The sequence below is a fragment of the Schistocerca americana genome, chromosome 3, assembly GCF_021461395.2.
Source record: "Schistocerca americana isolate TAMUIC-IGC-003095 chromosome 3, iqSchAmer2.1, whole genome shotgun sequence".
Taxonomy (NCBI): Eukaryota; Metazoa; Arthropoda; class Insecta; order Orthoptera; family Acrididae; genus Schistocerca; species Schistocerca americana.
In genome coordinates this window covers 311,938,927-311,956,047 of record NC_060121.1, presented here as the reverse complement: position 1 = coordinate 311,956,047, position 17,121 = coordinate 311,938,927, and the positions used below count along the sequence as shown (strand labels likewise).

At 45.5% G+C, this 17,121-nt stretch overlaps 1 pseudogene; it reads left to right on the top strand.

The window, feature by feature from the left end:
* The first annotated feature begins 11,517 nt into the window (after nucleotides 1-11,517).
* On the top strand, nucleotides 11,518-11,635 carry LOC124607929 (annotated as a pseudogene).
* Nucleotides 11,636-17,121: the final 5,486 nt, after the last annotated feature.

Genomic DNA, 17,121 nt, shown 5'->3' with positions numbered 1-17,121 from the left:
ATCACCCGTCTGCGCTGTCGGCATGTGTACCTAAACTACCGTTGTCGGTGTTGGTTTACTGTCGAATCTGATGAGAACAAATCTATCACTAAACTGTTCACAGTAAGTCAATCGCCGGCCGCGGTGGCCATGCGGTTCTGGCGCTGCAGTCCGGAACCGCGGGACTGCTACGGTCGCAGGTTCGAATCCTGCCTCGGGCATGGGTGTGTGTGATGTCCTTAGGTTAGTTAGGTTTAAGTAGTTCTAAGTTCCAGGGGACTTATGACCTAAGATGTTGAGTCCCATAGTGCTCAGAGCCATTTGAACCAGTAAGTCAATCTCTGCTCTGTCTTCCTAGTCATGACAAATCCTTCTCGTGTTATCCCATTTTCCGCTGTATTGATAGTACCTATCTTCGACTGACCAGAAAGCTTAATCTTCTTTCTGTTTCACTTCAATGAACTCCCACCCATATATCTAGACTGGGCTTTCGCATTTCCCTACTTACATTTTCTAACTTTCCTACTACGTTCAGATTTCTGATATTCCATGCTTCGTATAATTTTATTCCTTCGTTAGTTATTCCATATTTTTCTCATGTTCACCTCCCGCACTGCAGTCCCCTCTGGGAGATCCTAGTGGGGCACTAATCCGGAACCTCTCGTCAATGGAGAGATCATCACGACACTTTTTCAATTACAACCTAAAAGTCCTGTGGATGCAGTGGTTTCCATTGCCTTCTGTATCCTCATGCCGTTGATCATTATTCATTCACCTTTTAGGGACAGTTTCTCATCCCATGGGCACCGGAGAGCTCTGAACCTCTGACCACTCCTTCTCCCTCTTTGACAAGGCCGTTGGCAGAACAAGGTTGACCTCTAAAGGTGGAAATCTTCGGCCGACAGTGCTGATAACTTTTATTTAATATTTAAGCAGGGACTCGATTCTAACCCAGGACTGAGAACGTTTTGATTACTAGTCACAGACGTTACCTCTAGATCCCGGGACAACTACTTAAAACTTTAAATTATTTTTGGCTTAGACGTGAAAGACACTTGTCATTGAGTCTTAATCCGTTGGTTCAGTTGCAAAGTAGGGTCAACTTATGTAACGAGCAACGCTAGAGGACTATTAACAGTTTTGTAGCCACTACTTTGAATTATTTGGAAATTTCATTTTTGCGCTACAAAGTGGGACAACCTTAGTTGTTTTTCATTATCATGCATTTTGCTTGTTTTTTGCACTAGACCATCACAATAATGGGATCTCCGTCAGCAGTCCTCTTTACCGACGAAGCAAATTTTACCAGAATTGACATCATCATCTCCCAAAATTGTCATCTGTGGGCTGCAGACAATCCTGGGAGAATTGTTGAAGCGTCTCATCAGCATCGCTTTGGAATCAGTGTATGGGCGGGGATTCTTGGCAATCACATACTTGAAATGGTTATTATTTCACAACTCCTCGACGGAGGAACGAACCTGAACTTCCTCCGAAATACTCTGCCTGGTCTGCGTTTGTCAATACGACAAATTACGTGGTTTCTGCATGATGGGTCACCATTTCACTTGCGCATTAGAGTTCGCCGACACTTCAACAACATCTTCCCCGGACGCTGTATAGGACGCGGGGGCCCTGTAGCATGGCCTGCTAGATCACCGGACTTAAAGCTCTGGATATTTACCCCTGGGGGCATCTGAAAAGCGTCGTATATGCTGAACCAGTTCCCTTACGTGCACACCCTTCAACAGCGTGTTCAAGACCCTTGTGTTCGGAGAGAGACAGGAACGTGCGAAAGGGTGCAGCAAACCCTGATGCGACGTGTGGACGCGCACATTGCATCCCATAGAGGCCACTTTATACATCTGCTGTGACGTAGACGCGATGCAGCTCTGTACTATGTTCCGGGACGATCTGTTGTCGCTGCACGCACACTGGACACATGTTCATAGGACCTTTTTTCCTCTATTTCCAGTCCGGAATCCATCCCTGCAGTATGTCGATTTTATTAATGTTCATCCTGCACACATTCTATCTTACGGTATATGACTCTATCAAACTTCACAATACGTATTAGCCTCGTCATTTTCGCACTGTATGTCCTCTTTGAGTTTTCTAACATGTTACGTCATGACCTTTGGCTTGCATGGAGAGGTTTTGCAATCCGCAGCGTATTTCATTTCCATGGAATAACTGCCCCGACAAGCAGGTGTCTCCATGTGCTGGAGTCCTGGTGCCCATCGCCCCAGCCTTGCAGATACGTTGGGTCCACGTTCGCTCTCATGACATGTGCAAAAGAAACAGTAAATTTTCCACACAATATGAGGCCCAAAAAAAGCACTTACTAAAAGAAATAGACGTTGGCTCAAGATCACGACAGTCCTTCTTTGTTCCAAAGACAAGGAATAATACATCGCTTTCTCCAAAGTAATATGTTACCCCTCGCAACACAACAGGCAAATAGCAGGGCTTGCAGTATACTGCGTCAATCAGTCTGCAACACACAAGGAACACACGGCACATCTGCATCTACATTTACGTGATTCCTCTGCTATTCGCAATAAAATGCCTGGCAGAGGGTTCAATGAACCACCTTCAAGCTGTATCTCTACCGTTCCACTCTCGAACGGCACGCGGAGCAAACGAGCTCTTAAATTTTTCTGTGGGTGCCCTGATCTCTCTTATTTTATCGTGATGATCATTCCTCTCTGTGTAGGTGGGTCCCAACAGAATGTTTTCGCAATCGGAGGAGAAAACTGGTGATTGAAATTTCATGAGAAGATCCCGTCGCAACGAACAACGCCTTTGTTTTAATGATTGCCACTCCAGTTCACGTATCATGTCTGTGAAACTATCTCTCCAGTTTCGTGATAATACAAAATGAGCTGCCCTTCTTTGTACTTTTTCGATGTCATCAGTCAGTCCCAAGTGATGCGTATCCCACTCCGCACAGCAGTACTCCACCGAGCGAGGTGGCGCAGTGGTTAGCACACTGGACTCGCATTCGGGAGGACGACGGTTCAATCCCGTCTCCGGCCATCATCATTTAGGTTTTCCGTGATTTCCCTAAATCGCTTCAGGCAAATGCCGGGATGGTTCCTTTGAAAGGGCACGGCCGATTTCCTTCCCCATCCTTCCCTCACCCGAGCTTGCGCTCCGTCTCTAATGACCTCTTTGTCGACGGGACGTTAAACAATAATCTCCTCCTCCTCCACAGCAGCACTCCAGAATAGGGCGGACAAGCGTGCTGTAAGCAGTCTCTTTAGTAGATCTGTTGCACCTTCTAAGTGTTGTGCCAATGAATCGCAGTCTTTGGTTTGCTTTACCTACAATATTATCTATATAATCGTTCCAATTTAGGTTATTTGTAGCTGTAATCCCTAAGTATTTAGTTGAATTTACAGCCTTCAGATTTGTGTGACTTATCGCGTAATCAAAATTTAGCTGATGTCTTTTAGTAATCATGTGAATAACTTCACACTTTTCCTTATTCAGGGTCAATTGTCACTTTTCGCACCGTACAAATATCTAAACTAAATCATTTTGCAAGTCGTTTTGATCATCTGATGACTTAACAAGACGGTAAATGACAGCATCATCTGCAAACAATCTAAGGCGGCTACTCAGATTGTCTCCTATGTCGTTAATATAGACCAGGAACAATAGACGGCCTATAACACTTCCTTGGGGAACGCCGGATATTACTTTTGTTTTACTCGACGACTTTCCGTCTATTACTACGAACTGTGACCTTTCTGACAGGAAAATACGAATCCAGTCGCACAACTGGGCTGATATTCCGTAGGCACGCAGTTTGGTTAGAAGACGCTTTTGAGGAACGGTGTCGAAAGCTTCCTGCAAATCTAAAAATATGGAATCAATTTGACATCCCCTGTCGATAGCACTTATTACTTCATGAGTGTAAAGAGCTATTTGTGTTTCACAAGAACGATATTTTCTGAAATATGACTATGTGTCAATAAATCGTTTTCTTCGAGGTATTTCATAATGTTCGAATACAGTATATGTTCGAAAACCCTACTGCAAATCGACGTTAGTGACATAGGCCTGTAATTCAGCGGATTACTCCTGCTTCCCTTTTTGGGTATTGGTGTGATTTGAGCAATGTTCCAGTCTTAGGTACGGATCTTTCTTGAGCGAGTGGTTGTATATAATTGCTAAATATGGAGCTATTTTATCAGCATACTCTGAGAGGAACCTGACTGGTATACAATCTGGACCGGAGGCCTTGCCTTTATTAAGTGATTTAAGCTGCTTCGTTACTCCTAGGATATGTACTTCAATAGTCAAAAGAACTCCCATTCGTCAACGCTATCTACCGAGGCGACGATGCATTTCTGGACACATGTTCATAGGAGCTTTTCTCCTCTATTTCCAGTTAGGAATCAGGGTCTAAAGTTTGTCGGTTTTATTAACGTTCACGTTGTATAACGGAGGTGAAATACACTCCTGGAAATTGAAATAAGAACACCGTGAATTCATTGTCCCAGGAAGGGGAAACTTTATTGACACATTCCTGGGGTCAGATACATCACATGATCACACTGACAGAACCACAGGCACATAGACACAGGCAACAGAGCATGCACAATGTCGGCACTAGTACAGTGTATATCATCCTTTCGCAGCAATGCAGGCTGCTATTCTCCCATGGAGACGATCGTAGAGATGCTGGATGTAGTCCTGTGGAACGGCTTGCCATGCAATTTCCACCTGGCGCCTCAGTTGGACCAGCGTTCGTGCTGGATGTGCAGACCGCGTGAGACGACGCTTCATCCAGTCCCAAACATGCTCAATGGGGGACAGATCCGGAGATCTTGCTGGCCAGGGTAGTTGACTTACACCTTCTAGAGCACGTTGGGTGGCACGGGATACATGCGGACGTGCATTGTCCTGTTGGAACAGCAAGTTCCCTTGCCGGTCTAGGAATGGTAGAACGATGGGTTCGATGACGGTTTGGATGTACCGTGCACTATTCAGTGTCCCCTCGACGATCACCAGTGGTGTACGGCCAGTGTAGGAGATTGCTCCCCACACCATGATGCCGGGTGTTGGCCCTGTGTGCCTCGGTCGTATGCAGTCCTGATTGTGGCGCTCACCTGCACGGCGCCAAACACGCATACGACCATCACTGGCACCAATCCAGAAGCGACTCTCATCGCTGAAGACGACACGTCTCCATTCGTCCCTCCATTCACGCCTGTCGCGACACCACTGTAGGCGGGCTGCACGATGTTGGGGCGTGAGCGGAAGACGGCCTAACGGTGTGCGGGACCGTAGCCCAGCTTCATGGAGACGGTTGCGAATGGTCCTCGCCGATACCCCAGGAGCAACAGTGTCCCTAATTTGCTGGGAAGTGGCGGTGCGGTCCCCTACGGCACTGCGTAGGATCCTACGGTCTTGGCGTGCATCCGTGCGTCGCTGCGGTCCGGTCCCAGGTCGACGGGCACGTGCACCTTCCGCCGACCACTGGCGACAACATCGATGTACTGTGGAGACCTCACGCCCCACGTGTTGAGCAATTCGGCGGTACGTCCACCCGGCCTCCCGCATGCCCACTATACGCCCTCGCTCAAAGTCCGTCAACTGCACATACGGTTCACGTCCACGCTGTCGCGGCATGCTACCAGTGTTAAAGACTGCGATGGAGCTCCGTATGCCACGGCAAACTGGCTGACACTGACGGCGGTGGTGCACAAATGCTGCGCAGCTAGCGCCATTCGACGGCCAACACCGCGGTTCCTGGTGTGTCCGCTGTACCGTGCGTGTGATCATTGCTTGTACAGCCCTCTCGCAGTGTCCGGAGCAAGTATGGTGGGTCTGACACACCGGTGTCAATGTGTTCTTTTTTCCATTTCCAGGAGTGTACATACGCGATAAGGAATCAGCACTTGCATTTATTTTAGTGGCTGGTGTTTGAGAGTTTTAGATGGCATAGACTTGGCATCTTCGAGAAAGGCGTCTGGTGTCTCCAGATCTAGATACACGGACCAGTCAAACAGTTAATGCAGACAACTAACAGCGACCAGAAAGTTTTATATAGTCCACCTCCATACGATGCCTGAACAACGGTAGAAGCGTTACATTCCACGTGGAATCAGGTCATGGCGTAGAGGAAGACAGCTTATGCCACTCCTCCAGGATCACTGTAATAAAAGAACGAAACAGATTTGGGTGAGAAACGTCCTGGCAGATTAAAATTGCGTGTCGGACCGGAACTCGAAGCTGGGACACTTTCCTTTCGTGACTAAGTGCTCTACCGTCCGAACTTCCCAAACACGATTCGCGATGCACCCACACACCTTTACTTCCGCGAGTAGCTCATCTCCTACTTTCCAAATTTCACAAACGTTCTCCTGCATTACTTGCGGGACTAACACTCCAGGAAGAAAGGACATTAGAGGGACACGGCTTAGCCACAGCCTGGGGTGAATGTTTCCAGAATGAATTTTGACTCTTCAGTTAATTGTGCGCTGATCTGAAACTTCTTGGCAAATTAAAACTGTGAGCTAGAGCCGAAACCCAATCTGAGACCTTTGCCTTTCGCGGACAGTGCTGTACCGACTGAGCACGACTCATGACCCGCCCTCATAGGTCCACTTCCGCCTGTACCTCATCTCTTGTCTCCGAGATTTCACAGAGGTGTAGCTGTATACCTTTTGCAACTACCACTCCTGGAAGAAAAGCCTAGATTGCTCAGTCGCTGGAGTACTTGCCCGCGAAAAGCAAGAGGTCCCAGGTTCAAGAAACAGCCCAGCACAGATTTAATATGCCAGGAGGTTTCAAATCAGTGCACACACCAAATCAATTCGAATTGGAGCTTCTCTCATTTAGCCGTGAAATGCATATTTCTCATAGGAGTTACTTTCTCATACGAAACGTAACTATGACAAAACGTGGAATGCAACGTAACTAGCTTAAAAAATAATAAAATCTGTTGGTTTAAAAATGCTTATTTCTCATAGAAGATACTTTCGCATACCAAATATAACAATGACAAAACGTAGAATCCAACGTAACTAGATTCCGACAATATCTTGAAAAACTTAGATAAGTTGCGCATACACTCCTGACAGTTAATAGACGACTGCCATCTCGATTCTATGTAATCTCAGATGACCAAAGAATCTAATACCCCAGAGTAATAACAAGAGAGAATCTGTAATACAATCCTCGATGAAATCAGATTGAACGCTAGTTAACAAGACTAATTTCAATGTTGGTATCATGTGGTTGCTATCAACAAAATACGTTCTACGAGTGTAGCATACGGCAAAAAAAAAAAGGTTAAAGGAAGAAAATTTGTAGAAGGAGAACCAAAGACTGCGTTTCATTGGCAGAACACTTAGAAGATGAATCAGATCTACTAAAGAGACTGCCTACACTACATTTGTCCGTCCTCTTTTGGGGTACTGCTACGCGGTGTGGAATCCTTACCAGGTAGGATTAACGGAGTACACCGAGAAAGTTCAAAGAAGAGCAGAACGTTTGGTATTATCGAGAAATAGGGGAGAGAGTGTCACGGAAATGATACAATATATGGGGTGAACATAATTAAAACAAAGGCCTTTATCGTTGAGGCGCAATTTTCTTACTAAATTTCAATCACCAAATTTCTTCTCCGAATGTGACAATATTTTGCTGGCGAAGACCTGCATAGGGTGAAACAATAATCGTAGTAAAATAAGGGAAATCAGAGCTCTCGCGGAAAGATATAAGAGTATCCACGTAGACGTGGATGTAGATATAGAATATGCCAATCAAGTAAAATGGACATATGAAAATAATGTCTTGTGAGAGCCATATAATGGTGTAATAACAGCATTGTATAAATGACATTTGTAAAAAGTGATTATCATAATTTAATTTATTACTCAGTAGGTAAGTGTCAGGATTATAAAATTAGTAGCTATTTACCGCACACATTTTCATTTAAGACTGCAGATTTGAATTCGATACAAGTGGCGTTCAGATCACTTTCTGGCCATCCAGATTTCGATTTTCTTTGATTTCCATTAGTCGTTTTAAGGCGGGGGGGGGGGGGGGGGGTCGGACGTCAAACGGGCCGACTTGAAGCAGGAGAGACACCAAACAGGACAGTTTATTTTCCGCTGTCTATACTTTTACAATTAAATTCAAAAAACCTTGTCAGCGTGACCAGGAAGGATTCAGGATTCACACTCAAGGCAGCGGAAGTTCAAAAACGTAGCAACATTATTTTTTTACGTGTGATATTTCATCATTTTTGACCCACTATTGGCTGCATTTGTTGCTATAGGTACACTTTTCTTCATAAGTAAGAGAGATTCTTCGATGAATTTTGTACAGCAGTTAAACCATACTTACAGGTGCATGAAACTCTAGAATTTTCCAAATCTATTAAAATCTGTGGTAAAAACTGACATAATTAATTATAAAATTTGAGTTTTTTTCTAAACATGAATTTTAAAATGTAACAGCTCGTTCATTTTTTCATAAGTAAAATAAGTTCTAGAGTATGAATCCTGAATCCTTTCTGGTCATGCTGACAAAGTTTTATGAATTCATTTGTAAAAGTATAGACAGTGGAAATTAAAATGTCCTGTGGTCCCTCTTCTGCTCCAAGTCGGCACGTTTGACGTCCTACCTCCCTTAAGGCAAATTCCAAGATTATTCCTTTGAAAACGACACAGCTAATTTACTTCTTAATCACTGTCCAATTCACATTAAGTCGTTGGCATTCTGATTTTACCCAAACCCGAAGCCCGCGTTAGAGAGGAAAAAAAAGAAGAAATATTAGGCTGGTGATATACAGACGTGTTGTTGCGCTCCCTAAGGAGGCAAAAACAGCGGATCTTCTCTACTGTACTAACATTAACATTTCTTATCTTGACTGCGGCACAGAATGAAGCCGTCATTTGCTGCTCGAAACTATCGCCAGCAAAAACTTTGACTCAGAGCATGATACAGTTGTGTTGCGTAAGAGAATAACTGTAGAGAAATGTGAGATTCGTTACGTAGACGACGCAGCTACGTCCCGTTGCACAGAAGTGAAAGCGATAACGTGGTCTGCCCTACATCCATTCGCGTATGAGTTTCAGAAGCCATGCTGCCTGAGGTCGACGCCCTCTGTTGCTGGAGTGGTCCGCCAGTTGCCTACCTACCAGGCGTTACCCGTTGGCGAGAAGACTACGGGGCCAAAATTAAATAAATGCGCACTACACTCCCTTGATACGTCATTTAACAGAGAATGTCTAACTTTTACACACGTTCGGTTACACTTTCATACTCCTTCAGTATTACTCCACAATACATTCTGGCTGTACCTGATGATTTCTGCGCAAATTACGACGAGTCACAGATTTAGGTGATTTTTAGCTAGTATAATATGACGAAAACAGTCTACATAAATGATTGAGACATTGAATGACAGTATTGTTGCGTGACGGATAGTGTGAAACAAACGGTAGTTTTGAAATCGGCGCTCAGTTACATCGTTACACATAAAATCTCATTTCCTGTTACATGCAGATTGTAACCATGAAAATACCAAATCTGGAACCGTGTTAAGAACATCAAGATAGTGTTACCAATACGTACTATTGTTTTTCATGTAATCTATGATAATAATTACTTTACTTTACTTCTGAAATGTGATGAAAGAGTGGTAAATAGTTGAGGATACCTGTCAAATGTGATGTTCTGAAACGTAACACACAGGACTCACGTGGTTTTGAGTCGCACAGCTACTGACTGCGCAATAGGCGCGTTTACCAATGCGCGAATGGCTCGTTCTAAACATGATACACTGACTTTTGATGCCGTAATTATTAATCCGCAATTATTTAGCACACAAAAGGACGTATACTACATTGAGCAAACAGTTCAAGACTGCTCTAAATGTATAGTTCAAGAAATGAACCAGAAACACTTACAGTACAAAAATGGAAATAACGACAGTAGGGAAGTATTGGCGAGTGAGGTAGTGTGCCCATATTCGGGAGGGCGGCGATAAAATCGCCGATATGGGGCAGTCAAATGAAAACGAGACAGATGTATAAAAATGTAAGTAGACTGTTTATTATTTCAGAAGTGGTCGCCATAGCTGTTACTACATTTATTCCATTGTTAGACAAGAGGATCATTAATTTTTGCGAACATTTCCCTTGGGGAGCAGCATTTTTTTATTATTTAAAAATGAACATCAACAGTCACAACTGCAACAGAGCAGGCGCTACGATTCCACAAACGCTGACTGATTCGTGGAGTCATATCACCTGCTCTGTTCACCGCCACGGTCTACCATCATGGTGTGAGGTCTGCAAATGGTCTAAAACAGACCGAGACAGGTAACCTCACAAAAAAATAAGTTTCTTGCGTTTGTGAATGTTCATGTCCATTTTTAAGACGGCCATTGCTACATGGAAAGATGTCTGCGGTTGCCTACGGAGCCATGATTGTAGCCAGATGTGCACCTCTTCGTCCGAAGCAAATCGACGACCACGAATGTCTGTCTTCAGCTATCCAAAAATATTTAAATCTCATGGTGAAAATTCGGAACTGTATGGAGGGTGTGTAAGGCCTTCCCAGCGAAATTTCTGCGCCGTAGTGAAAACAACATTGGCAACATGCGAGCGCGCATTACGCTGCATAACAATGATGCCGTCCGTCAATATTTCTGGGCGTTTGGGCTTGACGGCGTGCTTCAATTTTTGCAAAGTGTTCACGTACAGCTCTGCATTAATTGTGGCGCCGTCTTCCAGAAAATCAAGATCATGACTTTCCCGGAGCTGGTATGCACGCTTCGAATTTGTTTCGGTGGGTGTGAGTCTGTGTGCTTCCTCTGTTGACTCTGACGCTTGCTCACCGGCTCAAAACCATAGCGCCATGTTTCAGCTCCCTCGACAATACGGGACTGGAAACGATATTCTTCGTCGTGAGACCGTTTCAGATGCCGCAGTGACGACAACATTCTGCTCCTCCGTCATGTTGTGAAGAACCCACTGCGTATAGATTTTTCGGAACTTCAGGTGCTCTGTAGTGATGGCCTGAACGGTTCCCTGACTGGTACCTGACATGAGCCGAATGTGCTCCACCGTCCGCTGTCGGTGATTTATACCAGCAGCATCCACCGCAGCAGAGGGGGTGAGAACACCTTGAGCCTGTCTTGGCCGAGTGATGTCTTTCATTGCCACCCGGCCTTCTCGAAATCGTTTATTCCACGCCAACAGACAAGCACGTGACTTAGTGTTCATCATACACAGGAGACATTTGGGCATGAATTTCACTTTCTGAGATTCGTTCCACGCTCAAAATTCCGGCCTCCACAGTGAACTCAGATGGACACACGACTCGCTGACCTCACGTAGAGCACGCCCGACAGACAAACGGCACGGCAGTGAACGTGACCGCAGTTCCTTACTGATTTCCAGCAGAGGGCACTTTTATCCACACACCTGCCTGCCTTACCAAAGTCCGTGCCATGCTCGTTCCATACTCTGCCTCGTTTTCATTTGACTCCCCTTATAGATATTCCGTGCCAACGGCCTTGCCGCAGTGGAAACACCGGTTCCCGTCAGATCACCGAAGTTAAGCGCTGTCGGGTAGGGCTAGCACTTGGATGGGTGACCATCCGGTCTGCCGAGGGCTGTTGGCAAGCGGGGTGCACTCAGCCCTTATGAGACAAACTGGGAGCTACTTGATTGAGAAGTAGCGGCTGCGGTCTCGGAAACTGACATGGGGCTGGGAGAGCGGTGTGTTGACCACATGCCCCTCCATATCGGCATCCAGTGACGCCCGTGGGCTGAGGATGACACGGCGGCCGGTCGGTGCCTTTGGGCATTCATGGCCTGTTCGGGAGGAGTTTAGTTTTTATAGATATTCCGTTATTTCCCTAAATCACTTAAAGTAAATGCCATGATTGTTGCTTTGAAACGTAGGCATGTATTTCCTTCCCCTATTTCTCCCCAGTTCGAACCTGGGCTCCATCTCCAATGATCTGGTCATCGGCGCGACCTGGAACCCTAATATGCTTCCCTTCACAGTCGAAAGAGTCACATCTGCCAGTATGTAAACCCTAATGTCATTTCTGTTGGATTTGAATAAAAGGGGTCTACTTTATTAACAAGCTGCTGCGTCGTGTCACAGCTACGCCAAGTCGCCGATCAACTTTCCCAGCAAATACGCGATATGAGGTGGTTTTACCGGCCTATAGAAGGAGAAGATGCGGAGAAAGAGACAAGTGTGTGGCAACGCAGCGACAAAAATTTGAAGGAGACTGTGAAGTAAGAGTAGAGAAACAACTAAAAGAGTTGAAAACGAATATGGCGGCAGGTCCAGATGGAATCCCAATTCGATTTTACAAAGAGTACTCTACAGTATTGGCCCCTTACTTAGCTTGTATTTATGGCGAATCTCTCGCCCGGCTCAAGTCACAAGCGACTGGGAAAAAGCTCAGGTGACTCCTGTACATAAGAAGAATCACAAAATTGCAGACTAATATCCTTAACGTCGCTTCGCTGTGGAATTCTGGAATATATTCTTAGTTCGAGTACAATAAATTTACTTGAGACGGACAAGCTTATGTCCACGAAACAGCACCGTTTGAGAAAGCATCGCTCGTGTGAAACTTAGCTTTTCCTTTCCGCACACGATGTACTGCGCAATATGGATGAAGCGACACAGGAAGATTCCATATTGCTAGATTCCCGAAAAGCATTTGACACGGTAATCCACGGCAGACTGTTAACGTTAGCACGGGCATTAGGGAATAGTTCCCAGATATGAGAGTGTCTCGAAGACTTATTAAGTAATAGAAACCAGTATGTTGTCCTCGATGGTGAGGATTCATAAGAGACAAGCGTATTGTAAGTAAATCTGGGATGGCGGGCGGAGGGGGGGTTTAGGTCAGATGATTGGAGAGCCACAATCTTTTTTCAGATTATTTGGTCACTAAAGAAACTGGTTACAAGTTGCTTGGAAGCGGTAGATGTGTGACACGTTGCTCATCTTGCTGGAAATAACCTTCTGTAAGTTCGACGTCATCCAGCTGCAATGTATTGAAGATACCCATACAAAGTGTAGAGTATATGGTTGTTGTTGTTGTTGTGGTCTTCAGTCCTGGGACTGGTTTGATGCAGCTCTCCATGCTACTCTATCCTGTGCAAGCTCCTTCATCTCCCAGTACCTACTGCAACCTACATCCTTCTGAATCTGCTTAGTGTATTCATCTCTTGGTCTCCCTCTACGATTTTTACCCTCCACGCTGCCCTCCAATGCTAAATTTGTGATCCCTTGATGCCTCAAAACATGTCCTACCAACCGATCCCTTCTTCTAGTCAAGTTGTGCCACAAACTTCTCTTCTCCCCAATCCTATTCAATACCTCCTCATTAGTTACGTGATCTACCCACCTTATCTTCAGCATTCTTCTGTAGCACCACATTTCGAAAGCTTCTATTCTCTTCTTGTCCAAACTAGTTATCGTCCATGTTTCACTTCCAGGAGTATGTGGTAGTATCAAAGAAAACGAGGCTGATAATCCTGGCAGCTGACACCGTACTCCACATACCACCGTTTTCATCGTGCAGTGGTATTTCGTTCATCATGTGGTAGTTTACTCCAGACCAGTAGCTGGTGTTCTGTGTGTTGAGGTAACAAGACAGATGGAACCGTATCTCATCTGTAAACCAACAGAATGTCCGGACTTTGAATAAGAAATCTGTGAAACCTTCGACATAACATATTCTTTTCTCATAATCTGTTTTTTGCAGTTCAATCCTGTGCAGTTGCATCATGTGTGCTCAGTATGGGCGCAATGCTGATTTATTCGCAGCTCTCTAACATTTGCAATATGATATGCCTGCCTCCTGATTCAATCGACACAACGATTTCCTTGGAAAGTGCCCCTAGCGTCTTCGAGTGGTCTCTATACAACCTGGATGTAGAAGTCTGGTCTCTGAGTATAGAACAGCAACGTGTCTGCAGATTCATGTGCTTTTACATCGTCCGCCATGTTGCAGTTTGGCAAACAAATTGCTATCGGTCTGTACGTGTCAAAGAATTGCAGATTCATTTCTTGTTTTGAATGTTATGTCAGTATGTGATGTAATAGGGTGATGTGGGAGTGGAATCGAAAAGTATTTTCTTTACGTGTTCTAGTGAAATTTCCTAGCAGCCATGCTGTAGTCTGGAAAGTAACGAAATATGAGTGTCTATGGCTGGCAAGTTCAGACAGATGAAGTTCAACATCCAGGTAGTGTACAGATCACTGGTTCGAACATTATGAGTAACCTCTGCACTCAGTGATGGTCTGTGTTTACCACTGTCACTGTTTAGTACACCAGCTGTCTCCAGCTCCCTTAAGCCGTCGGCACACGGACCGTGTAGTCGAACGTTAACGTGGAGCGTGCCAAGTTCAACGTGCTGCTGAACGCTCAGGAGCGATGCGACTTGTGCATACGGTACGTGGGACCCAACGTGGTATACGCGATCGCAACGCAGTCCAGCGGCAGTTGAGTATGTTTCTAGTTCGTAAATCACACTGTTTACTCAACGGGCGCTCGTAAAATTCCCACGTTAGCTCTATTAAAACGCACATTTCCTCCATCGCCCACGAAAAGGAAAGTACCATGTCTAATCAGTGAGGACAGAGGCTAATAAAAGTTCCACTACAAACAGTGCGGTACAAATATGGAATACTTCTCCGCATAAGATAAACATTATTTCATCATTCCCACATTTTAGTAAAACACCAAGGTCAGTCTTACTTGACCACTGTTCCTACCCAGTAGCAGAATCTTTGCAACATGTGAATTACGAAGCGTAAAAGAAGAAGGAGCAAAATATCTTTATCCAAGTAGCGCAAGCTGTCCTGTAAATTAAGCCAATCGAACAAAGTCACCCCTCAGAATAGGTGAACTTATATTTACATAACATCAAATACTATACCATATACTTATATTGAACTAATAATAAAGTATCAGAACCTAATAAAAACGCGAATGTTAGGGGGGAAAAAAATTTGGTAGTGTTAGGACGCGAACCATCGCCCCAATTACGAATGTGAAAGCTGACGCTACTCACTACGCTACACCAACAACACACGCATGGTGTCTAATCATATTGTGTTAAACCTTGCTAAAAACGTTACTCGTAGATAATTATGTTATTAACTGAAATTTAATTATAACAAATTGTACCAAGAACATTGCGTTCTGGGTGAATGTTCAGTGTGTCGCTGCCTTCAAATAGCCTACTCTCATAACTCGCAAGTTACAATAATTCTTTTGCCACGAATATGATGTTTCTCATTATTTTATTGGATCGAATCACACTGTTAACAACGGGTTTTCCAGTGATTCTCAGTTTGCTGGTGCTCACAAACGGCATATATACATATAGGCTTGAAATGAATGCCAATATGGCGCCTCACAAATCTGTTCTGAAGGGAGACGGCGTGCGTGTGACGTAGGTAGCGTTGTGCCATCTCATTGGTCAACGCTCAGACGCACGCTCAGAATATCTGACATGCCAGATATTGCTCTGCACGTTCAGAAAGACTCCCGAAAGTGCTATTCCGCGCTATGACGTCAGAAAGTCGGCACGCTCAACGCTCAACGTTCGGATGCACGGTCCGTGTGCTGACGGCTTCACAATCGATAAAACTGTTGCTTTTGTTGGAACATCGCACACACTGAATTCTGTCCGGAATTCTCGTTGTGTTGTAACCAATGAGCCTGTCTTCCAGTAAGTTTTCACAATAAAAGCCCGCTCTGGAAATGTGTACTTCATGTTTCTGCCAGGTAAAGACTGCGAACGAAGCACTAATTTGCTCGTTATTGTCGCGCGGCCCGATATACACACTCAGAGTTCACAAACTGCGACCGACAAGGGTACGAGCGAGCTCACAACGCGAACGAGTGTGGCATTATACTGGACAAAGTACCTCATGCGCTGAAACAACAATCAACTTGACAACAACTGGCAGTACTTCTGATTCTGCAAGAGCTTCTGAGATCATCGAAACAACTTTACCTTTTATACGTGCTTTCGGTAAGAAATTATGACGCATTGAAATAGTTCGGGTTTATATGGATCGCTCAGTAGTACAGATCGACACGCGTGGTGGTGCCGGATATGGCGACGTGAAAGTAAAGAGATGCGCTTGTAGCCAGGAGAATTTGCGTGTCGTAGGTGTAGCGTATGTGGAAAGGCGGAGAAAGGGAACCGCAGTGAGTGGGCGGGGCCAGACGTCGGCAGCGACTGGCGGCCGGCCCGCGGCCACGTGACGCCACGCGACGCTGACGTCACGGCCGGCCTCGCGCCGCCTTTGACGTCACGGAGCGGGTGGCGCGCGGACCTTGCACTTGCCGCTGCTGCCCGGCTTCCGTGTCCGCGCGGACGCTGGCCGCGCACTACCTTCCACCCGCGCACCGCGAGGGCGCCGGCTGCGATCCCCCGACCCTCTGAACACTGTGTTCACGCTGTACCAGTTTCTCACAGGCAGCAGCGTTTATCCTACCAGATACACCATGACCGTTCCTCTCGCTTCTGCTTCATATCTTGTGTCATTGTTGTTGTTGTTGTGATGGTCTTCAGTCCGAAGACTGGTTTGATGAACCTCTCCAAGCTACTCTATCAGAGGTGTACACATTCCGCTTTTAACCCACCCGTGCTTGCCCGTTAGCCAGGCAAGCTGCCGCCGACGTCAACCGAGGGGGTGTTCTGCGATGGACAGTTGCTCTCAACTGCCGACGTCTCCTTCCACAACTACGAGCTGGCCTCTTAGATCACCGTTTACGAGCACTCGACCTTCTGCAACGCACACAACACGTAAATGTATACTACTGGCCATTAAAATTGCTACACCACGAAGATGCCGTGCTACAGACGCGAAATTTAACCGACAGGAAGAAGATGCTGTGATATGCAAATGATTAGCTTTTCAGAGCATTCACACAAACTTGGCGCCGGTGCTGACATGAGGAAAGGTTCCAACGGATTTCTCATACTCAGACAGCAGTTGGCCGGCGTTGCCTGGTGAAATGTTGTTGTGATGCCTCGTGTAAGGAGGAGAAATGCGTACCATCACGTTTCCGACTTTGATAAAGTGCGATTGCGGTTTATCGTACCGTAACATTGC